The 18223-nt window shown below is 49.2% G+C and overlaps 1 protein-coding gene across 4 annotated transcripts in view; it reads left to right on the top strand.

Annotated features, from left to right (window-relative positions):
• Positions 1-18223, top strand: part of LOC147725893 (long-chain-fatty-acid--CoA ligase ACSBG2-like) — a 680835-nt gene that overhangs the window by 298480 nt on the left and 364132 nt on the right. The window contains exon 1 of one of the 4 annotated variants that reach the window (XM_086960038.1): positions 738-855. The exons of 2 other annotated variants lie outside the window; for them this stretch is intronic. The gene's annotated coding sequence lies outside the window, so the exon portion shown is untranslated. Of the gene's footprint in view, positions 1-737; positions 856-18223 lie in introns of those variants that run through there. One more of the 4 variants, XM_086960037.1, reaches the window with a different exon arrangement.

Here is an 18223-nt window from a genome sequence, read left to right as displayed (position 1 = left end):
TGTCTCCTGCCAATGCTGCTGTAAATTCCTTTTATAACATTCTTTGTTTATCTGAGGACTGCTATTTCACTACTCTAAAGAAGTTGTGGCAAACCAAGCCTTTTGAAAGGCAATAGTAATGCAACAACGTTTGAATGTAAGCTCGTGAGTGTGCTCTGTCTGTGTAAAGTTAACTCTGTTTTCCTTTCTTTTTTTCCTTGCTGCCTTCTTTCTCTCGTGCCTTTCTTATCTCTTGTCTGCCTGCTTTCCTTCCATCCCTCTTTCCCTGTTTCCCTGTGTTCCTCAAGAGGCTGGCAGCCAAGGCCAGAACAATTGGCTTTTTAGGTGTGTGTTTCCCCAGACCTTTTAATTTTACTATAAATCTGTGTGTGACATAGTTTTAGCCAAACGTCATCCATTAGTTGTGCCATTCCCATGCATCCCTCAGAGGCAGGGTGTCTGCCCCCTGGCTGGCTGCACTGTCAGGCAGGACAGGCCGCCCTTCGACAAGGAGCAGAAGCTCACACAAAGCAGCCCCCGTCAGCGCCGGGAGTACCAAGGTAATGTTTGCTTTAACTCCCTCCAGCCTTCCGAACAATAATGTGTTGTGAATACAATTACAAGACTAAACAAGAATTGGCAGCCACTGCCAGGTCTATTGGCATTACCAATGTTTGTTGGCTGTTTGTGACCAAAGTTCAGAGCCCTCCCCTCCGTTACTGACCGAGATACGCCCCTGCGTGCGCCGCCCCCGCCCTGCTGCCCTCCACTCACCCCGAGGGAGAGAAGCGCATCTCTCTTCAGACAGCCCAGCGCCTGGACGCCACTGCCGAGCTGTGAGGAGCTAAGGCGTCGTACATCACCGAAAGTTTCAAAGTAAGATTCCCACTCGGATTGGGATAGACTTTTTAAATCGGGCCCTGCAGTAACTTCACACCGCTGTGCTGCTGCCGCCGGTTAGCTGAGTGGGTCCAGGCGCCTGTTGCTCTGTCTGTCAGCAGTGTCCACTCCGAGTGCCGAAGAGCAAAGATTTCCATCTTTATTGTATTATAACCTTTATATAGCGCTTCACACCCCTACGTGGAGCGCCGAAGCGTCTTTCTGGATGGATGAGGCGCTACACCGTGGCGGGGTGCAGGCTGGCGGCGCTGCATTAGTAGTTATCACCAGTGGGAGTCGTTTTGGTGTCTCACGTGAGAGACCGCAGAGGGGCTCTCAGCTTGCCTTGGGGCGCAGCGCTTAGAAGTATGATGCATGAGATGGCCTGAGAGATAGGCACTACATTATAGTTGTGATTGGCTGTCAGTTTTAATTTAATTTCGTGGCCTCCAGTGTGCTAGAGGCGGGGTGGTACCGGGGTGGTCTGTGTTATGAGTTGTCCAGTTGGGGGAGGGTGGAGAGGGGAGAGGCGGCCACCGCACCAGCCTACCCAGAAGGGCATCAGCGAGCTGTGGGCACCGGCGTGGGTGCTGTGGGGCAGCAAAACGCTGGGGTGCTGTGGGGTAACAGCAAGCTGTGGGCACTGTCGTGGGTGCTGTGGGGCAGCAGCGAGCTGTGGGCACTGCTGTGGGTTCTGTGGGGCAGCAGCAAGCTGTGGGCACTGGCTTTGGTGCTGTGGGCACTGGCTTTGGTGCTGTGGGCACTGGCGTGGGTGTTGTGGGGCAGCAGCAAGCTGCGGGGCCCTGGCTTTGGTGCTGTGGTGCAGCTGTGCACGCGATGTGGCTTGCAGGGTGATTCGTGGGCATCCTTGTTGTGCCAGTCATTACTGTTGGCATTTCTGCGGCTCTTTGATGTAGACTATTCTCTAATCTTTTTAGCTCTAATCTAAACATAATGTTGCCATTTTCTAGAGCCTGCAGTAACACCAGAGGGCTTCCTAGCGCTAAGCATTCACACTATTCTAATAGGGACAAACAGTGAATACAGGGAGGCTCCGTTTCATTCCTGAAAAGCCTGTTTTTCAGGTTTTCTGAGAGGTCTGCCGTGGAACGGCTCTCCAGGGCCGCCTAGCGCTGAGAGTGCTAAGAGGGGCGCGCTTTTCTGTGGTTGGCGCTTGAAGACATGTCCTGCGTCCGAAGGCACCCGTGAGATGGTGCTATGTGACCCGCGTCATGGTGGCGCTCTAAGGCTGCTGTCCACGCTCTCACTGCGGAGGGCCCCTGGCCCTTGCACCGCTCCACCCTTTCCAGAGGGCGGCGCCAAGTGCAGTCATTTTCCCTTGGTACATCTGGGCATGAAGGAATGCCAGGCAAGCCCTACCAAAGGCAGGTAGCGGTACTTATGGGGTATGTGATGTATTATCTCACTGGCAGGCCGCGCCATGCGGGGCGACCATGAACCTAGGCAGTGGCGGCTGGTGGAATTTGAACCTGGTGGGGCTATTGAAGTAGGCATCAACGAACGGGAGCGAGCGAGCGAAGCGAGCGAGCCCGACGGCAATAAGGGGGGTGTGGGGGGGTTCTCCCCCCGCGAAGAAAATTTTTAAAAATTGCCATTTTTTGGTGCCATTTTCCGCACTATTTCTGTGATAAATGGACTGAAAAATCAGTTCTTCTAGGCATTCATAAAAGAAAACTCATACATTATTTCAGAGAATTTCTGTGTTGCCAAGCAAGACTGACTTCTGAAGAGGGCCAGGGTACTAAGCCAGGTTGCACATCCACAAAGAAACACACTTGTAATTTTGTTCCTACCAAAAATGACGGCTGGCCATTTCCTTTTCTGCATCAGCTATTCAACGTCGTTGATTGCCCAGTAATCATTATGACATATTAAATAGCTAAATGTATAAGAAATATCAATTTGAAACAAACATTTAATTTTTAGGAAGTCAGCAAAAGCTTTGATTTTTGAGCAAGGCAATTTTGCAAAATAATTAAGTAAATATTGTATTTAAAATAGTTCATATAGCTCTCTGAAGCCCTTGGGTCTATCAGTATTTAAGAAAACCACTAAATACAAATAAGTTAGGAAATGAGTGTAATATGCATTGCTTATAATATAAGAAATATCAATTAAAAATCTTTCATTTATTTAAGAAAGAACAAAAACGTTATTTGCAGAAGCAGGCTAGGTAAGAATGTTTTACTTTATTTTTAAATACTTTGCATGCCACCCTCAGGCCCTTGTGGCAGTCAGTATAGTAGAAAATGGCTACATAAAAATAAAATATGAAAATAAATCAATGTATATTTTAAGAAATATCCCTTCAAAACCAATATTATATTTGTAAACACAAACAAAATTATTTTAAATAATACTATGCAAATTGTTTGAATGCCACTCTCAGGTCCTTGTGCCCTTCAGCACAGCAGAAAAAGTTAAACAAAAAGAAATTATGGAAATAAATAAATGTACATTCTAGTGTGGTGATGCGGACACCAGCACTAGTATGACCACTAATGAGTGGTACTTGACAGGACTACAAATGTGAAAGTGAACGCTCTTCAAATTTTTAAAAAATGTATCTTTTTAACATTTGAAAGCTTTGACATTATCAAGTCAAAATATAGCCCTGCACTAAGACTTTATTAAACATAGAAGGAGGGAGCGGCTGACACCTCCACCTGAATAGGGCTATGCCTATTCCAACACAAATAGCTATATAACCGCCTGTAGTGTGCCTGGAGCCAGAGAAGAAAGGGCAGGGTCCTTTTGAGGATCAAAGACAGCTGTCTTTTGTTGTCTCCCACACTTCAAAGACACATTTTGGTATTAGTACTGGACCTCGCTGTGACATCCCCAAATTGGTTCACTTTGGGGTCTGGAGGAGACTCTGCAACTATGATGTACAACGCTGCTAGGAAGGACTGCCCCTTTGTCACTTGCTTTGCTGTACTGCCTATGCACTCTGCTCAGCTATGTTGGCCTGCTCCCTGCTACCTCTGCAATGAGGGACAACTGGGCCTCTATATCCTACAAGTTCCCAAGAACTTGTTAGCTTTCCTCCTGTTATGGAAGAATCAGGGCTATTTGTATGTTATTGGGCCACTTTTCTGACCGACTTTTTGGGCCCTCCTTTGAGGGAGAATGATTGGAGGTGACTCCAGCCCATTATCCTTCTAGTGCAGGGATTAGAACTATAAACAGGGCCTATTCATAAGGCACAGTAATGCACTTTCGTACCCTTTTGCTTAGATCAGGGCTTATAAACTTAAGCTAGGGGATAGATTCATTAGTATTAGTTATAATCCGTCCTTTTGCCAGAGTGTTAGTATACCTTCTATGGAGTTATGCTTATTTCGGGCCTTGTAGGCCTCAAACGGGAGAGACTCCATCTTGCTTTCTGCCCCGGCAGCTTGAGATGCTTCTAGGTCAAGTGTAATGTTTTAGTTTCGAAGTGTTGTTCGCTTGGAGAGAACCGGCTCAGGCTGGCCCTTATCGAAAGACTGTATTTTTCTCCACTCCGAAGACACAACATCAGGCCGGCCGGCTGGGAACGTGTCCTTGGTACGGGGAGGTACAAAAATTTGGTGGGCGGCAGGTTACTGGCCTTAACTTTCCATGAAAGGACAAGCTTCCATATTAGCGAAAGCGTTAGGCTGTGATGAGTCAGTCAGTCTGTAGGCGGCAGCTAGCCGTTAGCATCAATGCCATTAATTATTTCCAGGCAGACAGTCGCCATTTTGAAGTCCGAGAAAGATCATGAGGCTGATACTCTCTGAGAAAGATTGAAGAGGAGAGAGGAGTAGTGCGGAGCGATCGGAGACAGAGAGAGACAGCAGCTAATAAAGAGGAAGGTTCCAGTGACTTGGAGAGAAGCGGTGGAGACCGAGCATAGCGGTGCAGACGTGTACTCGTGACTGCTGAGGTGTGATTCCGAGACGAGCCAAGGCACAGACGAGAAGGGAACCTAAATGACTGTCGAACCCCGACTTCGTGCTCATAAGGTGACCTCCGCCCCACTTTGCATAGTGTGTACATTCTAACCTTTCACTTTTCTTTGCTGGATATATGTTATAGTATAGTGCTGTGTTTATAATCATTGTAATAAAATACCCCAGTTCTTAGTGAACCAACATGTGCCTTGTATTCTTGTTCAATCAGGGTAACCTGGTCTTCTAGTCAGACATCATTTTCATGAACGGATGTAAATCCCGGTCAGGTAAGAGGTGACTGAATAATGAGGGAGAGAGGGACCATTCGATGCTGAGAGCAGAAGGTACATGATTCAATTTGGCAAGTTGTGCTAATTCCTGTTATTGTAGTATCACCCTGAGTAGCCAATGAGAGATTCCTTCCAAAGGTATTCATAGGAGAGTGATCGTCGTTGGTAAGCAGCGTTAATGAGAGCACCAGGGGGGACACTGGTGTGTAGATCCGCCGAATTGCGGATCGGGCTGCGAGTGAGAGAACACTGGGGTGGATACCAGTGTCTAGGGCCTCCGGATTGTGGACTGGATTGGAAGGAAGAGAGCACTAGGGCTGCAGCCTAGTGCGTAAGGCACGCCGGATTGCGTGTCGAGTGAGCACTGAAGGTGATCAGTGTGTAATGGTAAATAATCAGAACTGCCCCAGGGTAGATTAGTCTGGGCCTAAGTTGCCGTGAGACTAGCTGGTATGAGTGGGATATTGTAGAAAACCTATGTGTGTGTATAGCTATTTCCCCATCCTTAGGTACGAGATATAAATATATATATGTACATACCTATTGTAAATACGTTCTAAGGAGGGAGGTGATTACGTTTCCGACTGGGTTGGAGGTGCTCTAAGGAGCTGATCCCATCTGGTTCGAGAATCCGGTCGTTACAGCCACCAGACACACTCACATTGTCTAGCGCCTGCTGTGTTGGCGCTCAGTCACCTTTTGCTAGTAGTCGACACTGCTGTTTCTGAAGATACCGTAGCGGTGTAGACCTTTACCCTCAGTCAGCGCCGGGAGCACCGAGTGGCGTGAGCGCATTCTGGTTGCCTAGCAACACAACGATGTGAGCTCGCTCTCTCCAGGCTCTTTGGGCCGAAGATTCACAAGACTGCATCTACTGCGGCTGAACACCAGTCCTGCCTGCCTCTGTACCTCTTACCAACACGAGCTCCATGTGTGAGGCCCACCAACACAGCAGTATGGGGCCACAGACCTGCCTGTGCTCCAGCGGCCAAGCCAGAGCCCAACTCCTCTTCCTACCACGTGGACCCCGTGTGCGAGACCGCCGACAACGAGAGCAGTGACTCCAAGCCCCAGGTACTGTCCCGAAGGCCTGTGCAGGCTAACTTCAACCCCTATTCAATTGAAAACCTTTTCGAGGCGGAGGAGGCCGGTGGGCTCATTTGAGGATTACTGTAACTCCCTTAAAGGTTCCTGAGCACTGTGATGAGCTATTAACGTTACTAGTACTGGCATAACTCTTGATAGACTATTGAATTGCTGTCCTTTAGGCCTGGTTTTAATTACATAAAGATGGTCTATTTTTCTAGAACTAGTGTGGAGTGTTTTGCTTTGTCTTTCACTGTTACTTTACTATGCGTTGCAGAAATACTTTACACATTGCCTCTTTTATAAGCCTCCTCTGCGCCAAGCTACCAGACGAGGAGCACAGGTAATCTTGCATCTGAATTAACCTGAGTGGTGGTGGGTACTGCTTGGCTTAGGTGTATACCTTAGCCAAACAAAAACCACATTTGTAACTGACACATTCAGCAGCGCCTGCTGCTGCACGTTGCCTGCTATCATTCCGAGCTGCAATGTGCAAGTGGAGGAGGCAGCAGCTTATCAGATTTCACCTGGGCCCATAACAAAGCCGAAGTTAAAGGACCAAGGAGATATCTGGAGCCTCAAACCTAAAAGCAAATGCCTCGACCAATGGGAAACAGCTTCCCTCTTCATGCTGGACCTCTCAGCCGCCTTCAACACCGTTTCCCACCACACCCTCTGCACAAGATTCCACAATGCCAGCATCCGGAACAAAGCCCTGGATGGATCTGCTCCTTCCTCACCGGCCGAACACAGAGAGTACGACTTCCACCATTCAACTGAAAACCCACAGAGATCAGCTGCAAAGGGTCTCAAGGCTCCTCCCTGAGCCCCAAGCTCTTCAGGCCCCATTTGCAGCCATCGTCAAGAACCACAGACTCAACATTGTCTCCTACGCCGATAACATCCAGCTGATTCTCTACCTCACAGAAGAACCCACAGCTGCCAAGAGCAACTTCCACAACAGGATAAATGCAGTCTCCACCAGGATGAAGGACAGCTGCCTCAAGCTTAACTAACTCAAACAAGACTTAAGGCCTCAACCTGGGATCCACCCCCAAGTGTTGCCACTCCCTCTGCCTTGGTTGACTCTTGGTGGCCCAGGAAGAGGGGGTCTGCAGCACTTGGAACCCCCCCTCCCCCACACGCCCACTGACTACGTGCGAAACCTTGGCAACCTCCTGGACTTCTCTCTCTCAATAAACCACCAAATCAATGTTGTTTATTCCTCCTATTTCCACATGCTCCATCTACTTCATGAAATCTTCCAGTTTGCCCCCAGTGAGTACAACAACACTGTCACCCATGAGCTTGTCAGCACTCTATCCAGCACCACCCAGAAACTCCATAAGAAACTGCTGAACATCAAGAACACCTCCGCCAAACTCATCCTGAACATCCCACGCTGCAGCCACATCACCGGCCACCTGAGAAGGGAAATATCCAATACAACGCATGCCAACACAACGCAAGTACCATTATATCGCAATGCTATTACAATGCATAGTATTACAATGTAAAGCATTATAATGCATATACTTTTACCACACATGCGTTTACATGAATTTCTTTGTATAGGCAAGCATGGTAAAAGCATATGTGTTTTACATGTAAGTATAAGGTAAGTATAGGGTTTAGGGTGGGTTTGGGTTTTGAGGTCTAGGGGTATAGGTTTGGGTTACCAAGGTTAATTTTAGGGTTCAGGATGGGTATATGTTTTGGGGTGCCAAGGTTCATTTTAGGATTCAGGGTGGGTTTGGATTTTAGGGTGCACAGGGTAATTTTAAGACTCGGACAAATTTGGATTTTGTGGTGCCAAGGGTAATTTAAAGTTTTAGGGTTTGGGGTTGTAAGGGTAATTTTAGGGTTGGTTTTGGTTTTGGGGTGGTAAGGGTAATTTTAGGGTTTGGGGGTATGGGTATTAGGGTGGTAAGGGTAATTTTAGAATTTTAAGGGGATAGGGCTATTGGCACTGGTACAAAGGGTAATTTTGGGGTTGCCTGGGGGTATTAATATATATATATATATATATATATATATATATATATATATATATATATATATATATATATATATATATATACACACATAATGGCATGCGTGGTAAAGGCATATGCATGGTAAAAGTGTGCTTTGCAATGGTAATGTGTTGTAACAGCACTTGTGTTGTTACAACCATATTATAATGGCATTCTTTGTGTTGCCATGCGATATAACGTCATATATTCCCTGGGAGACCTTCACTTGCTATCTTTCAACAAAAGAATTACCTTAGCTCAAGCGCCTCACGCATGCCTACAAATCCCTCCACAACGCCAGACATACATAGCTCAACCACCACTTCAGCTTCTACACTCTCCCCTGACATCTCCACTCCGCCCAACTGGCGCAGGCCACCATCACACATCTGTAAACCAGTGCTGGAGAAAGATCCTTGTCTAAACTTCTGGAACGTCCTGCCTCTGCACCTCAGGCAATCACCATCACGTCCGCAATTAAGGAAGGACCTCAAGACTTGGCTCGTCAAATCAATCGCAGATCCCCTCCCCTCAACCCCCCACACACAGCGCCTTGAGACCCTACGGGTGAGTAGTCTTGCTTTAAATAGTAATTGATTTGAAGCAATGGAGCAGAAAGAAAGGCTTAAAGCGTATCACATCATAAGACGCTTGCTTTTAAATTTGTATTTGCAAACATTTTAAATTTAAATACCACTATTTTGTTTCTATTTCATTTTATAGTGCTACTCATCCACATGTATGGTGTCAAAGCGCTTTAGATCACATGTACACATATATTGACAATAAATGAAGAGTGTAAATCAATGTACAGGTTGTGTAACAAAAGTAAGTAACCGTTACAAGGTTGAAGAGTTGCATGCTGTTTATAGCTCACTGTGCTATATGGGAAGGATTAAAATGTATGGACTGTACATAACCAAATGAGCTCTGTATTCAAAGCAGTAACCCACTTATCTAGTTTCATAAAATAAAAATCTGTCATCTGCATATTACATAGCATTTAGCATGAAGTGCACTGCATGAGACACATTAACCCTTGCAAGTTTATTTAAATGCACTCATGAGTCATGATACTAGACTAGAGTGTGCTATATGTTAAAATAATTACAAAGTAGTATATTTAAATAATGGAAATATTGCAAAAATAATTTAAAAGAACAATAATTAATACTTCACACTTACCCCAGTTATCAGGCAGCTTCAGAAGTGTGGCTCAGGGGTTAGAGGCGGCAGACCCGGAAGCTGAGATCGGCCCTGGACCAGAGTTCAATTCCGCGCCCCGACGGGGGTTGGGCTCAATAATTCCACGGACTCGATAATTCTCACTCCGGTGCCTACTCGACTCACGGGTTCACACTCTGCGACTCTGGGCAATAGCTTGCTTAATCTCCACAACGGCCCCTCGCGGCGGGATGCCTGGCTTTCACCTTGTGGATACCCTGCCATGTATGGCGAGGTAGCACACAAGCTTTAAAGTGCTTCCTTTCAGTGGTTCCAAAATTTATGAGATTGTCAGAAAACGTACCGTTTCTTTGTAGATGGGTAACACTCGAGCAGCAAAATGCTATTTTGCATTTAGCAACAAATATCCTTGAAAAGGACCTGCCACCAACTCCAGTACAAAAAGAGTATTTCTTTGTTGCAGTGACACAGTATGGGAGTGCAGTGGTTCAAGATGAGACTAAAAAGGCACCTACATGTAGGAAAATTGCAATGGATGTGAGGAGACTAGCACAAGGAGAGGAAGCAATTTTGCTACTCAACAGCATCTATGAGAACTTGGGAAGTGAGAGAAAGAGTGAGGGAGGGAAGAAAAAAAGACAGAAATGAAGGGTAACGAGATAAGGGGAAGAGAGTACTTGATGTTATTTCATAACTTTTAGCTTCAAAAGACGAAGGAGGAAAAGCGTTAACCAAGTATTGACAATTTAGCTGGTGCACGATAAAAATAAGTAATTGGCACGCAAATAACATTATCCCTTTTAGCCTCTTAAATGGGACACATTTTATCGAATGAGCAAGATGAAAGATTGTTTAACCTTGGTCGAAACACTAAGTTTAACCCTACCAAAAGCCATGTGCTGTTTGACCAGTTAAAAGACAGAAGATGACGAAAAACACGCAGACTTCACCCGCCTTTACCCTAACCATTTTACCAATTTCTTACTGTGAGGCTGTCTCAGGAGCAAATCGGCTTCCTCCATTAACGCACGGATTAATCATTGGTAATCTTTGTAACACGTTGTCCTACTCTTCCTCATTACACTCCTTAGCATCGACTTTTTTGCCCTACCTGGAAAGGTGTCTAAAATGCATAAAATAAAACATCCCCACCCCCTCCAGTGACGACTAATGAAAGGGTCGGGTGAGGGTGTACTCGTCATCATTCCCAATCCCCAGCCTTCAATGCAGCCTCGGGCTTACACTGTACCCGCCCGAGGCTGCTTTAAATTTATGATGCTGCCTTCGTCATTTCTGGGCGGGCCCCAAAAGGGCCATTCTTTATATTCCCGGGCTGGCACCTAATGCGCCCGGTGTTTACACTCCGGCAGTAAGGCTGTAGCATTAAATTGTGACACATGCGCAAAAGCGCATGTGTCACAAATCACCCCACACGCTGCCACCATTTCCTGCCTGGCCTGCCTGCTGCTGCAGTGACGCTCGCTCGAGTGCGTCCTAAACTGATGGCAGGCAGGCAACAGGATGTCACGGGCCGGGCCGGGGCTTTGATCGGATCGGGATTTAAAATGCCTGGTAAGTAACATTCTTACTTAGCATTTTAAATCCCTGGCTTGCTCTATGCCGGCCGAGTCAATAGGGAGGGCGGAGCCCCGCCGCCCTTGAAGAAAAACCGCCGCTGAACCTAGGTCAGTCGCATCAGGAAGAGGTGCCCAGTGGAAGCATAAGGGGACTGCACAGAACAGGACACTGCACAGGTTAGATGACGGCACTACTGCACATGGCAAAGTTATCCTGGACTGATTCACATGCGGGCATGGTGGTGGTGGTACCTACCTCATTTCTCATGATCACTCCCTGTTGGGCTTAGCTAACGGCCATCTCAATGGACTTTAAATTCACAGCCTCTCTTATTTATTTATTTATTTATTCAAAGTTTTATATAGCGCGAACAAGACCTTTGCAGATATCAGAGCGCTTCACAGAGGCAGGGGTGGGGGCGGGGTACAATATACAGTATTGGGTTACAATATGATAGCATAGTAGAATAGGATAACAATCGTGTACATATATGAGGAACAGTAAACGATCAAGTAACTAATAAAACAAAAAGCGGTGCAGACTCTTAGATCCAGCAACAATAGAGATCAGGTGAGCTTAGGCCAAAACGGATGGCTATAACCTCTTTCTTAATGCTTGCAGGAACAAGGGGTAGGGGCCGCAGGAAGGAAGTTGGAACCGACTATTAGGAACAAAATGGTAGTCGGTGGTAAGTGAAATAGCATAATAGGATATTGTACAAATAAAATACAATAAACAAACTGGTAACCAGTACTGCAGCAACGATACAGACGTCTCTGTTCCAGCATCAGAAGAGTTCAGGTGAACTTGGCCATAAGGATGGCTTTTACCTCTTTCTTAAAAAGTGCCGTGGAGGGGATATGCCTAGTTTCAGGCGGGAGTGAGTTCCAGATCCTGGGCGCCATCCCTGAGAAGGAGCATTTGTATGTTTTTTCCTTCCGGAATCTGCGAGGTTTCAGGAGTAAATTTTTTGTACTTCTGTTGGATCTCGAGCCTCCTGATAAAGTCAGCTTTTGGGTGAGGTAGCTGGGTGACTTGTGGTGTACGGCCGAGTGTGTCATAACGGCTATTTTCAGCTGTATTCTGGCCTCAAAGGGCAGCCAGGTCAGAGATTTTAAATCAGGGGATATATGCGAGTGTTTTCTAGAACCAGTGATGAGTCTCGCGGCAGCGTTCAAGGAGGCTCTTAGGGGAGCGGTTGTTGAAAGAGGGAGACCGCTAAGGGTCGCAATTCCGTAGTCTATGCGAGGGATGACTAGGGCTTGTACAGCAGTTTGGAAGTCCTTAGCAGGGAGGAAGGGTTTAAGTTTCCTCAACGTGTTGACTTGGAAGTTAGCTCCTTTAGTTGCTTTGCTAATGTGCTGCTGCATGTTGAGCTTGGCGTCAAGTGTAATGCCTAAGGATTTCGCGGATTCCACAATGGTGGGTTGGACATTGAGTGCAGTTAGCTGATTGAGCCAGGTTTGGGTGATGGCAATTTTCCTGGGGGGTTAGATCAGAAGGAACTCAGTTTTCAGAGCATTTAATTTGAGGTGATTATCGACCAACCATGATTGGGTGTCTCTGAGTGTGGAGTTCAGAAGCTTGATGTCTTCCGGGGATTGTAGCTTGAGGTAAAGTTGAGTGTCATCGGCGTACATTTGGAAGAGTACATTGGATGCTTGAAGCAAGGAGGTGAGTGGTTCCATGATGAGGTTGAACAAAGTGGGGGACAGGGAGGAGCCTTGTGGAACGCCTAAAGTTACCGGCACCGGTGAGGACAGCACGTTGTTGATCTTGAACTTCTGTGAACGGTTATGTAGGAAGGAAGCGAACCATTTGAGAACAGTCCCGGATAGACCCATTCTGGTCTTTAGCAGCTCCAGAAGGTTCTCATGTTTGACAGTATCAAAAGCTGAGGAGAGGTCAAGAAGGATGAGGAGGCAGGAATCGTTGCGGTCAAGGATTTGGAGGGCGTCATCAATTATGTGAGTCATAGCCGTTTCCGTACTGTGTTTCGCTCGGAAGCCTGATTGATTAGGGTTGAAGAGGTCAAACTGATCAATGTTTTAGTCAGTTGGAGTTGTACACATTTTCAAGAAGCTTGGCCAAGGTGGGGATATTGGTGATAGGGCGATAGTTGTTCAAGTCAGCCGGGTCAGCTGTAGGTTTCTTGAGTATAGGTGTGACTTGCCCCACCTTGAGGGAGTCTGGGATGAGCCCTTGTTGAAGGGAGCTGTTAATGATTTTAGTCCAGAGTGGAAGGAGCAGGGGGGTGAAGTCTTTTACAGCATTAGCAGGTAGGGGGTCTGTGAAGTGATTAGAGGGCTTCAAGGTGCCGAGCAGTTTGCGAATTGCTTCTTCAGTGTAGGTGTCGAATGACATCCATGATGCATTGTTTTTAGGGTGAGTGGTAGTCACTCTGATGGGGCTGGAGTATTGGCTTGCATCAATGAGGAGATCACTTCTTATGTTGTCGGTCTTGAGCTTGAAGAATGCGGAAAAGTCTTCACAGTGTGGAATATCGCTTGTTGCGCTGTTTGATGGTGAAGGTTGCATCTTGGTTTGAGCTTTGATTAGATCGAACAGTTTCCTTGGTCGGTTCTTTGCTTGGTCCAGCTGGAGGCTGAAGAAGTCTGATTTCGAATGCTTGATCTTCCTAAAGTATGCATTTCTCTTGTTCTTTAGCATTTTAAGGTGCAGTGCTGAGGGGTCAGATCTCCAGGTGCGCTCTGCCATACGCAAGGCACGTCTGTCTTCATTGAGTCTGCCATCATACCAAGGATTCGATTTCTTAGTGGAGACTCTTTTCAATTGCAGGGGGGCAGCTTCATTGATTATTGAGTTCATAGAATCGAGGTAGAGGTCAGTCAATGATTGAACATCAGGGGCGCCCACAGGGGGAAGGAGGAGACTGCGAGTGTGAGAAGGCAGGCAGTTCGGGTTGAGATTCTTCATGTCCCTTTTCCAGATCTTGGATTTGGTGGGTTGGGCCATGTTAGGTTTAACTTTTTCGTTGATGAAGAAAGAGATAATGTGATGGTCTGACCAGTCACAGGGTTGGATCGACCCCAGTTGGGTAGCGTCCTCTTTGGCGATGATAAGGTCGAGGATCGAGCCTTTGTCGTGTGTCGGGCTGTTACAGATTTGGGTGAGGTCAAGCGCATTAAGGAAAGTTTTGAGACTATTCACCACTGCGTCTTTTTGATCTTTTGCCTGCCCTTCTGTGAGTAGGTTAGCCATGGACTTTAATAAGTGTTGCAATGGCCCTCTAATGCAATAGTACAGCATCTAGTTTACCAATGCTATGTGTACCTTCATGAGCACCAGCAGCGGCTCACAGAGGTATCAGGAAAGCTTCCTTTTATTTTGCCTGGGATTGGGGTTGGCAATGTCACCAAACTTTGCAGCCAGAAACCGAATAGGCAAATACAGATGTGTGTTTCTAGCTCAGGCATGTCCAAGTATGGGTTGTGGTGCCTGAAGTCTGCCCTGGGATGCAAGTTCACAGGCATGTGGAGCGGCAGAACTAAAAGGGGCTTGCGTTCGACCGCTGGTCACAGGTTCAGATCCTAGTAGGTCCACCTAGCAGTTCAGGTTTCTGAAGTCGTTGGCAGCCAAGCAGGTTGTAGAAGTTGTCATCCAACAAGTGTGCTATGGGCCATAAGATTGGAGAAAGCCCTGGGTTAAACACAAATGGGCTACAAAGTATTAAAGAACACTTAGCGTTCCCAGTATTTAAAATAAAAAAAAAATAAATAAAGGGGATGTTGGACAGGCCTCGTGAAGGGGCCGCTCCCTCCCCGCCTAATAAGGCCCGAACACCGGCTCTCCCGGTGTCACCAGAAGAACCACCCCGGCAACCCACAGAAGCAACCCGCAACCCGTCCCAAACAGGACGCTGCTCCCGAACACCCCGACATCGGCCGGGCCGGGCCGCCATCAGCAGCATTGCCCCGGCCCAGCCGCCATCTTGGACACTGCACCACGAGGCGGCGTGGCCTCAGCACGACCCCAACCCTGGGCCTGGCCAGGCCCCGACATCGAGGCACCACCATCCACCCAGGAGGTGAACGGACCACTTGGCAGGTCAATGGGAGAGAGGAGTGTCGATGGCTCTCCCCCGCCAGGTGCCGATCACCCCCAGCCTCCCCGGGCGCTGGCTCCACCCCCCTGCTGGGTGTCTGGACTCCCTCATCCCAGACCTCCCGACCTCCAAGCGCGAGGGTCCGGACATCAAAGGAGGCCAGACCTATAACTGGGGCAGCTCCAGAGCAGGAAGGCAGTTGTATCCTGGAGTCGAGAGACACCTTGAAGAACTCATCCTTGACGGACTGCTGGCGCTGCCACAGCCCTGCCTCGTGAATCATCGTTCCTGCCTGCTGGCGCTGCCGCGGCCCTCTGCAACCTACATCGTCATCGGGACCTGCTGGCGCTGCCACGGCCCATCCTCGTGAACCATCGTTCCTGCCTGCTGGCGCTGCCGCGGCCCTCTGCAAACTACACCTTCATCGGGACCTGCTGGCGCTGCCGCGGCCCATCCTTGTGAACCATTGTTCCGGCCTGCTGGCGCTGCCGCGGCCCTCTGCAATCTACACCTTCGTCAGGACCTGCTGGCGCTGCCGCGGCCCATCCTTGCGTGAACCATCGCCTTGCCTGCTGGCGCTGCCGCGGCCCTTCTCAAACGAGACTTATCATCCTAGCCTGCCGGCGCTGCCGCGGCCCGACCTTCCAGAACTCCGAGCTCGAGGATTGTGAGCTACCCATCTTGCCACCCCCGTACCAGACCGGTACCAAGACTGTCCCGCTACCCTTTCCCCCTCAGAGACTAGAATTGAGAGGACCCTCGTGTCCCGACCTCATTGTATCGCTAATAACCTTGCTTCAAGAATCATATATAAAGAGTGTTGACCTCATCCTTGTGTGGTGTCCATCTGTGGGGGGGAAGTTACTCGTCTGTACGATCGCTCGAGACGGCCCTCACCGGAGGCCTCTCCCCCTGTCCTCGGCCGACCCTCCGGGTCCCCGTCTAACATTGGTGGCCAGCGGCGCGATCCGAACCAACGCGTAATCGTACAGAGAGTAACTCAACCAACGACTCAACCACAATGACAACAAAAGAGAGCGGAACCACAGAAAAATTCCAGATGGAGAAACTAGAAGAGTGCAACCACAGAGAGCTAAAACAATTTTGCATAGAACTAGGCATTGCTACCACAGGACTGAGCATGAAAGAAGACTTCAAAAAGGCCCTAAAATCTTGGGCGGAGACGGGTACGACCGTACCCCAAAACCAAAACCTCGAGGAGCCAGAAACGAGCACCACTCCGACAGAAGGAAGGAGATCGGGTCTCTCCCCGGAGGAGATCCGAGAACGAGAAAAAAGCAGACTTCATGAATTAGAGCTGGCGCGACTTCGGTTGGACGGAGAACTGAAATTGGCGGAACAAAAGATAACATTGGAACACTTGCGGCTCCGAGAGGAGCGGGAAGAGAAGCAAAAACAGAGGGAGTTAGAAGAGAAAAAACTGGCCTACGAACATGAGCGCAATCTAGCAGAAATAGAGCTTCGGAAACAGCATAAAGATCTGGGGGTGCCCGAGCGCCCGAACACTCCTGGCACTACAGACCCTAAAGTCCACATCCCCAAGGATGTCGTCAGAGAATATTATCGGAACGACGATATCCAGCAATGGTTCAAAGCCTACGAGATAGCCATGACCTCCCACCGGATTTCTCGAAGTGACTGGGGAGCCGGGTTATGGGGGAGGTTCGTCAACGAAGGGCGCGACGCCCTGCTGCAACTCCCGGACCATCAGATGACGTCCTACGACCACATGAAGGCCGCCCTCCTCACTCGATACGGACTCACGCCCGAGATGTACCGCCAGCGGTTCCGCGACTGCAAACGGATCCCGGGTACAACTTGGGTGGAGTACGTGAACTTTTTCAGCAGAGCATTCGAGGGGTGGATCAAGGGCAGCCAGGTAACCACCTACGAACAACTCTTTAACCTCATTGTGTGGGAGCACCTCTCCAACAATTGCTTCGTCGAGCTCAGGCAGAACCTCCTCGACAGTAAACTGACTGAACCTCGGCAGCTCGCCGCCGAAGCTGACCGATGGGAAAGCACTCGAGTTGCCCGAAACGGGCCCAGCGAGCCAAACCGAACCAACCAAGGTCCCCATCGCCCCCGAGGAGGAGGAGGCCAGGGGCGGGGTAGGGACGCCGTCCCGGCGGCTCCCGCCAGCAACACCCCGCCCCCGGCCGGCAGGGGAAACCCCCCGATGCATCCGGAGTTCCGAGCCAACGTTACTTGCCACCGGTGCCAGCGGACAGGCCACTATGCCAACGACCCTAATTGCCCGAAGAACCAGAATCCTATACCCCGCCAGGTCGCTGCCGCCGCCCTGGGAGAAGAGCAAGCCCCAGAGGATTATGAAGAATACAAACAGGAACAGCCCGAGTGGGAACCAGCCGCCATGTCCCTGGTCTGCCTAGGGGAAAGAGACATGATTCCGCGGGCTCCCCTACCCGCCAATACGAGAAAATACAGCCAGTGGGTAAACATAAATGGGCGCCAGGCTGAAGCACTACGCGACACCGGGGCCAGTGTGACGGCAGTCCGCTGTCACCTGGTAACCCCGGAGCAGATCTTGCCGAACGTCCTGTGCCACGTCCGGTCAGCCGACAACTCAGAAAGCCTGTGTCGGATGGCTTGCGTCCCATTCGAGTGGGGAGGAGTGTCCGGAATGCTGAAGGTGACTGTCCGCGATGATGCCCCAGTGGACTGCCTCCTGGGAAACGACCTCGAAAGTTCCCCCTGGGCAGCCGTCGAAAGAAGAGAGCACCTGGGGATGTTGGGACTCCCTGAATGGGCCTGCATAACGACCCGGTCCATGGCCGCCCGCGCCATCCCCAGTCCCGAAGAACCCGAATGGCCAGAACCTCCTCCCCCGATCGTCCCGGAGGGAGACGCCCTAAGTGCCAATCCCCCAGAACAAAACGAAGAAGGGCCCGTTCAGCTCCAGGACCTTCCCGAACTGGCCCAGTGGCGTCAAGAGGGTGGTCCCACCCAAGAACACTTCCGACAAGAACAAAAGACCTGTCCCTCCCTTGAGGGACTCCGGCAGCAAGCCCTCGCCCAGAGCGCAGGAGACACCGCAGGGGCCCACTGGATTTATTGGGACAATGACCTGCTCTACAGCGAGCAAAGAATTGCTGAGCTAGGGGCCAGTCGGGTGCTGGTGGTGCCCCTCCACTTCAGAGACTTCCTTTTGAACTTAGCGCACGA

The sequence above is a fragment of the Lissotriton vulgaris genome, chromosome 3_1, assembly GCF_964263255.1.
Source record: "Lissotriton vulgaris chromosome 3_1, aLisVul1.2, whole genome shotgun sequence".
Lineage (NCBI taxonomy): Eukaryota > Metazoa > Chordata > Amphibia > Caudata > Salamandridae > Lissotriton > Lissotriton vulgaris.
This window is presented reverse-complemented; position numbering and strand designations above follow the sequence as displayed.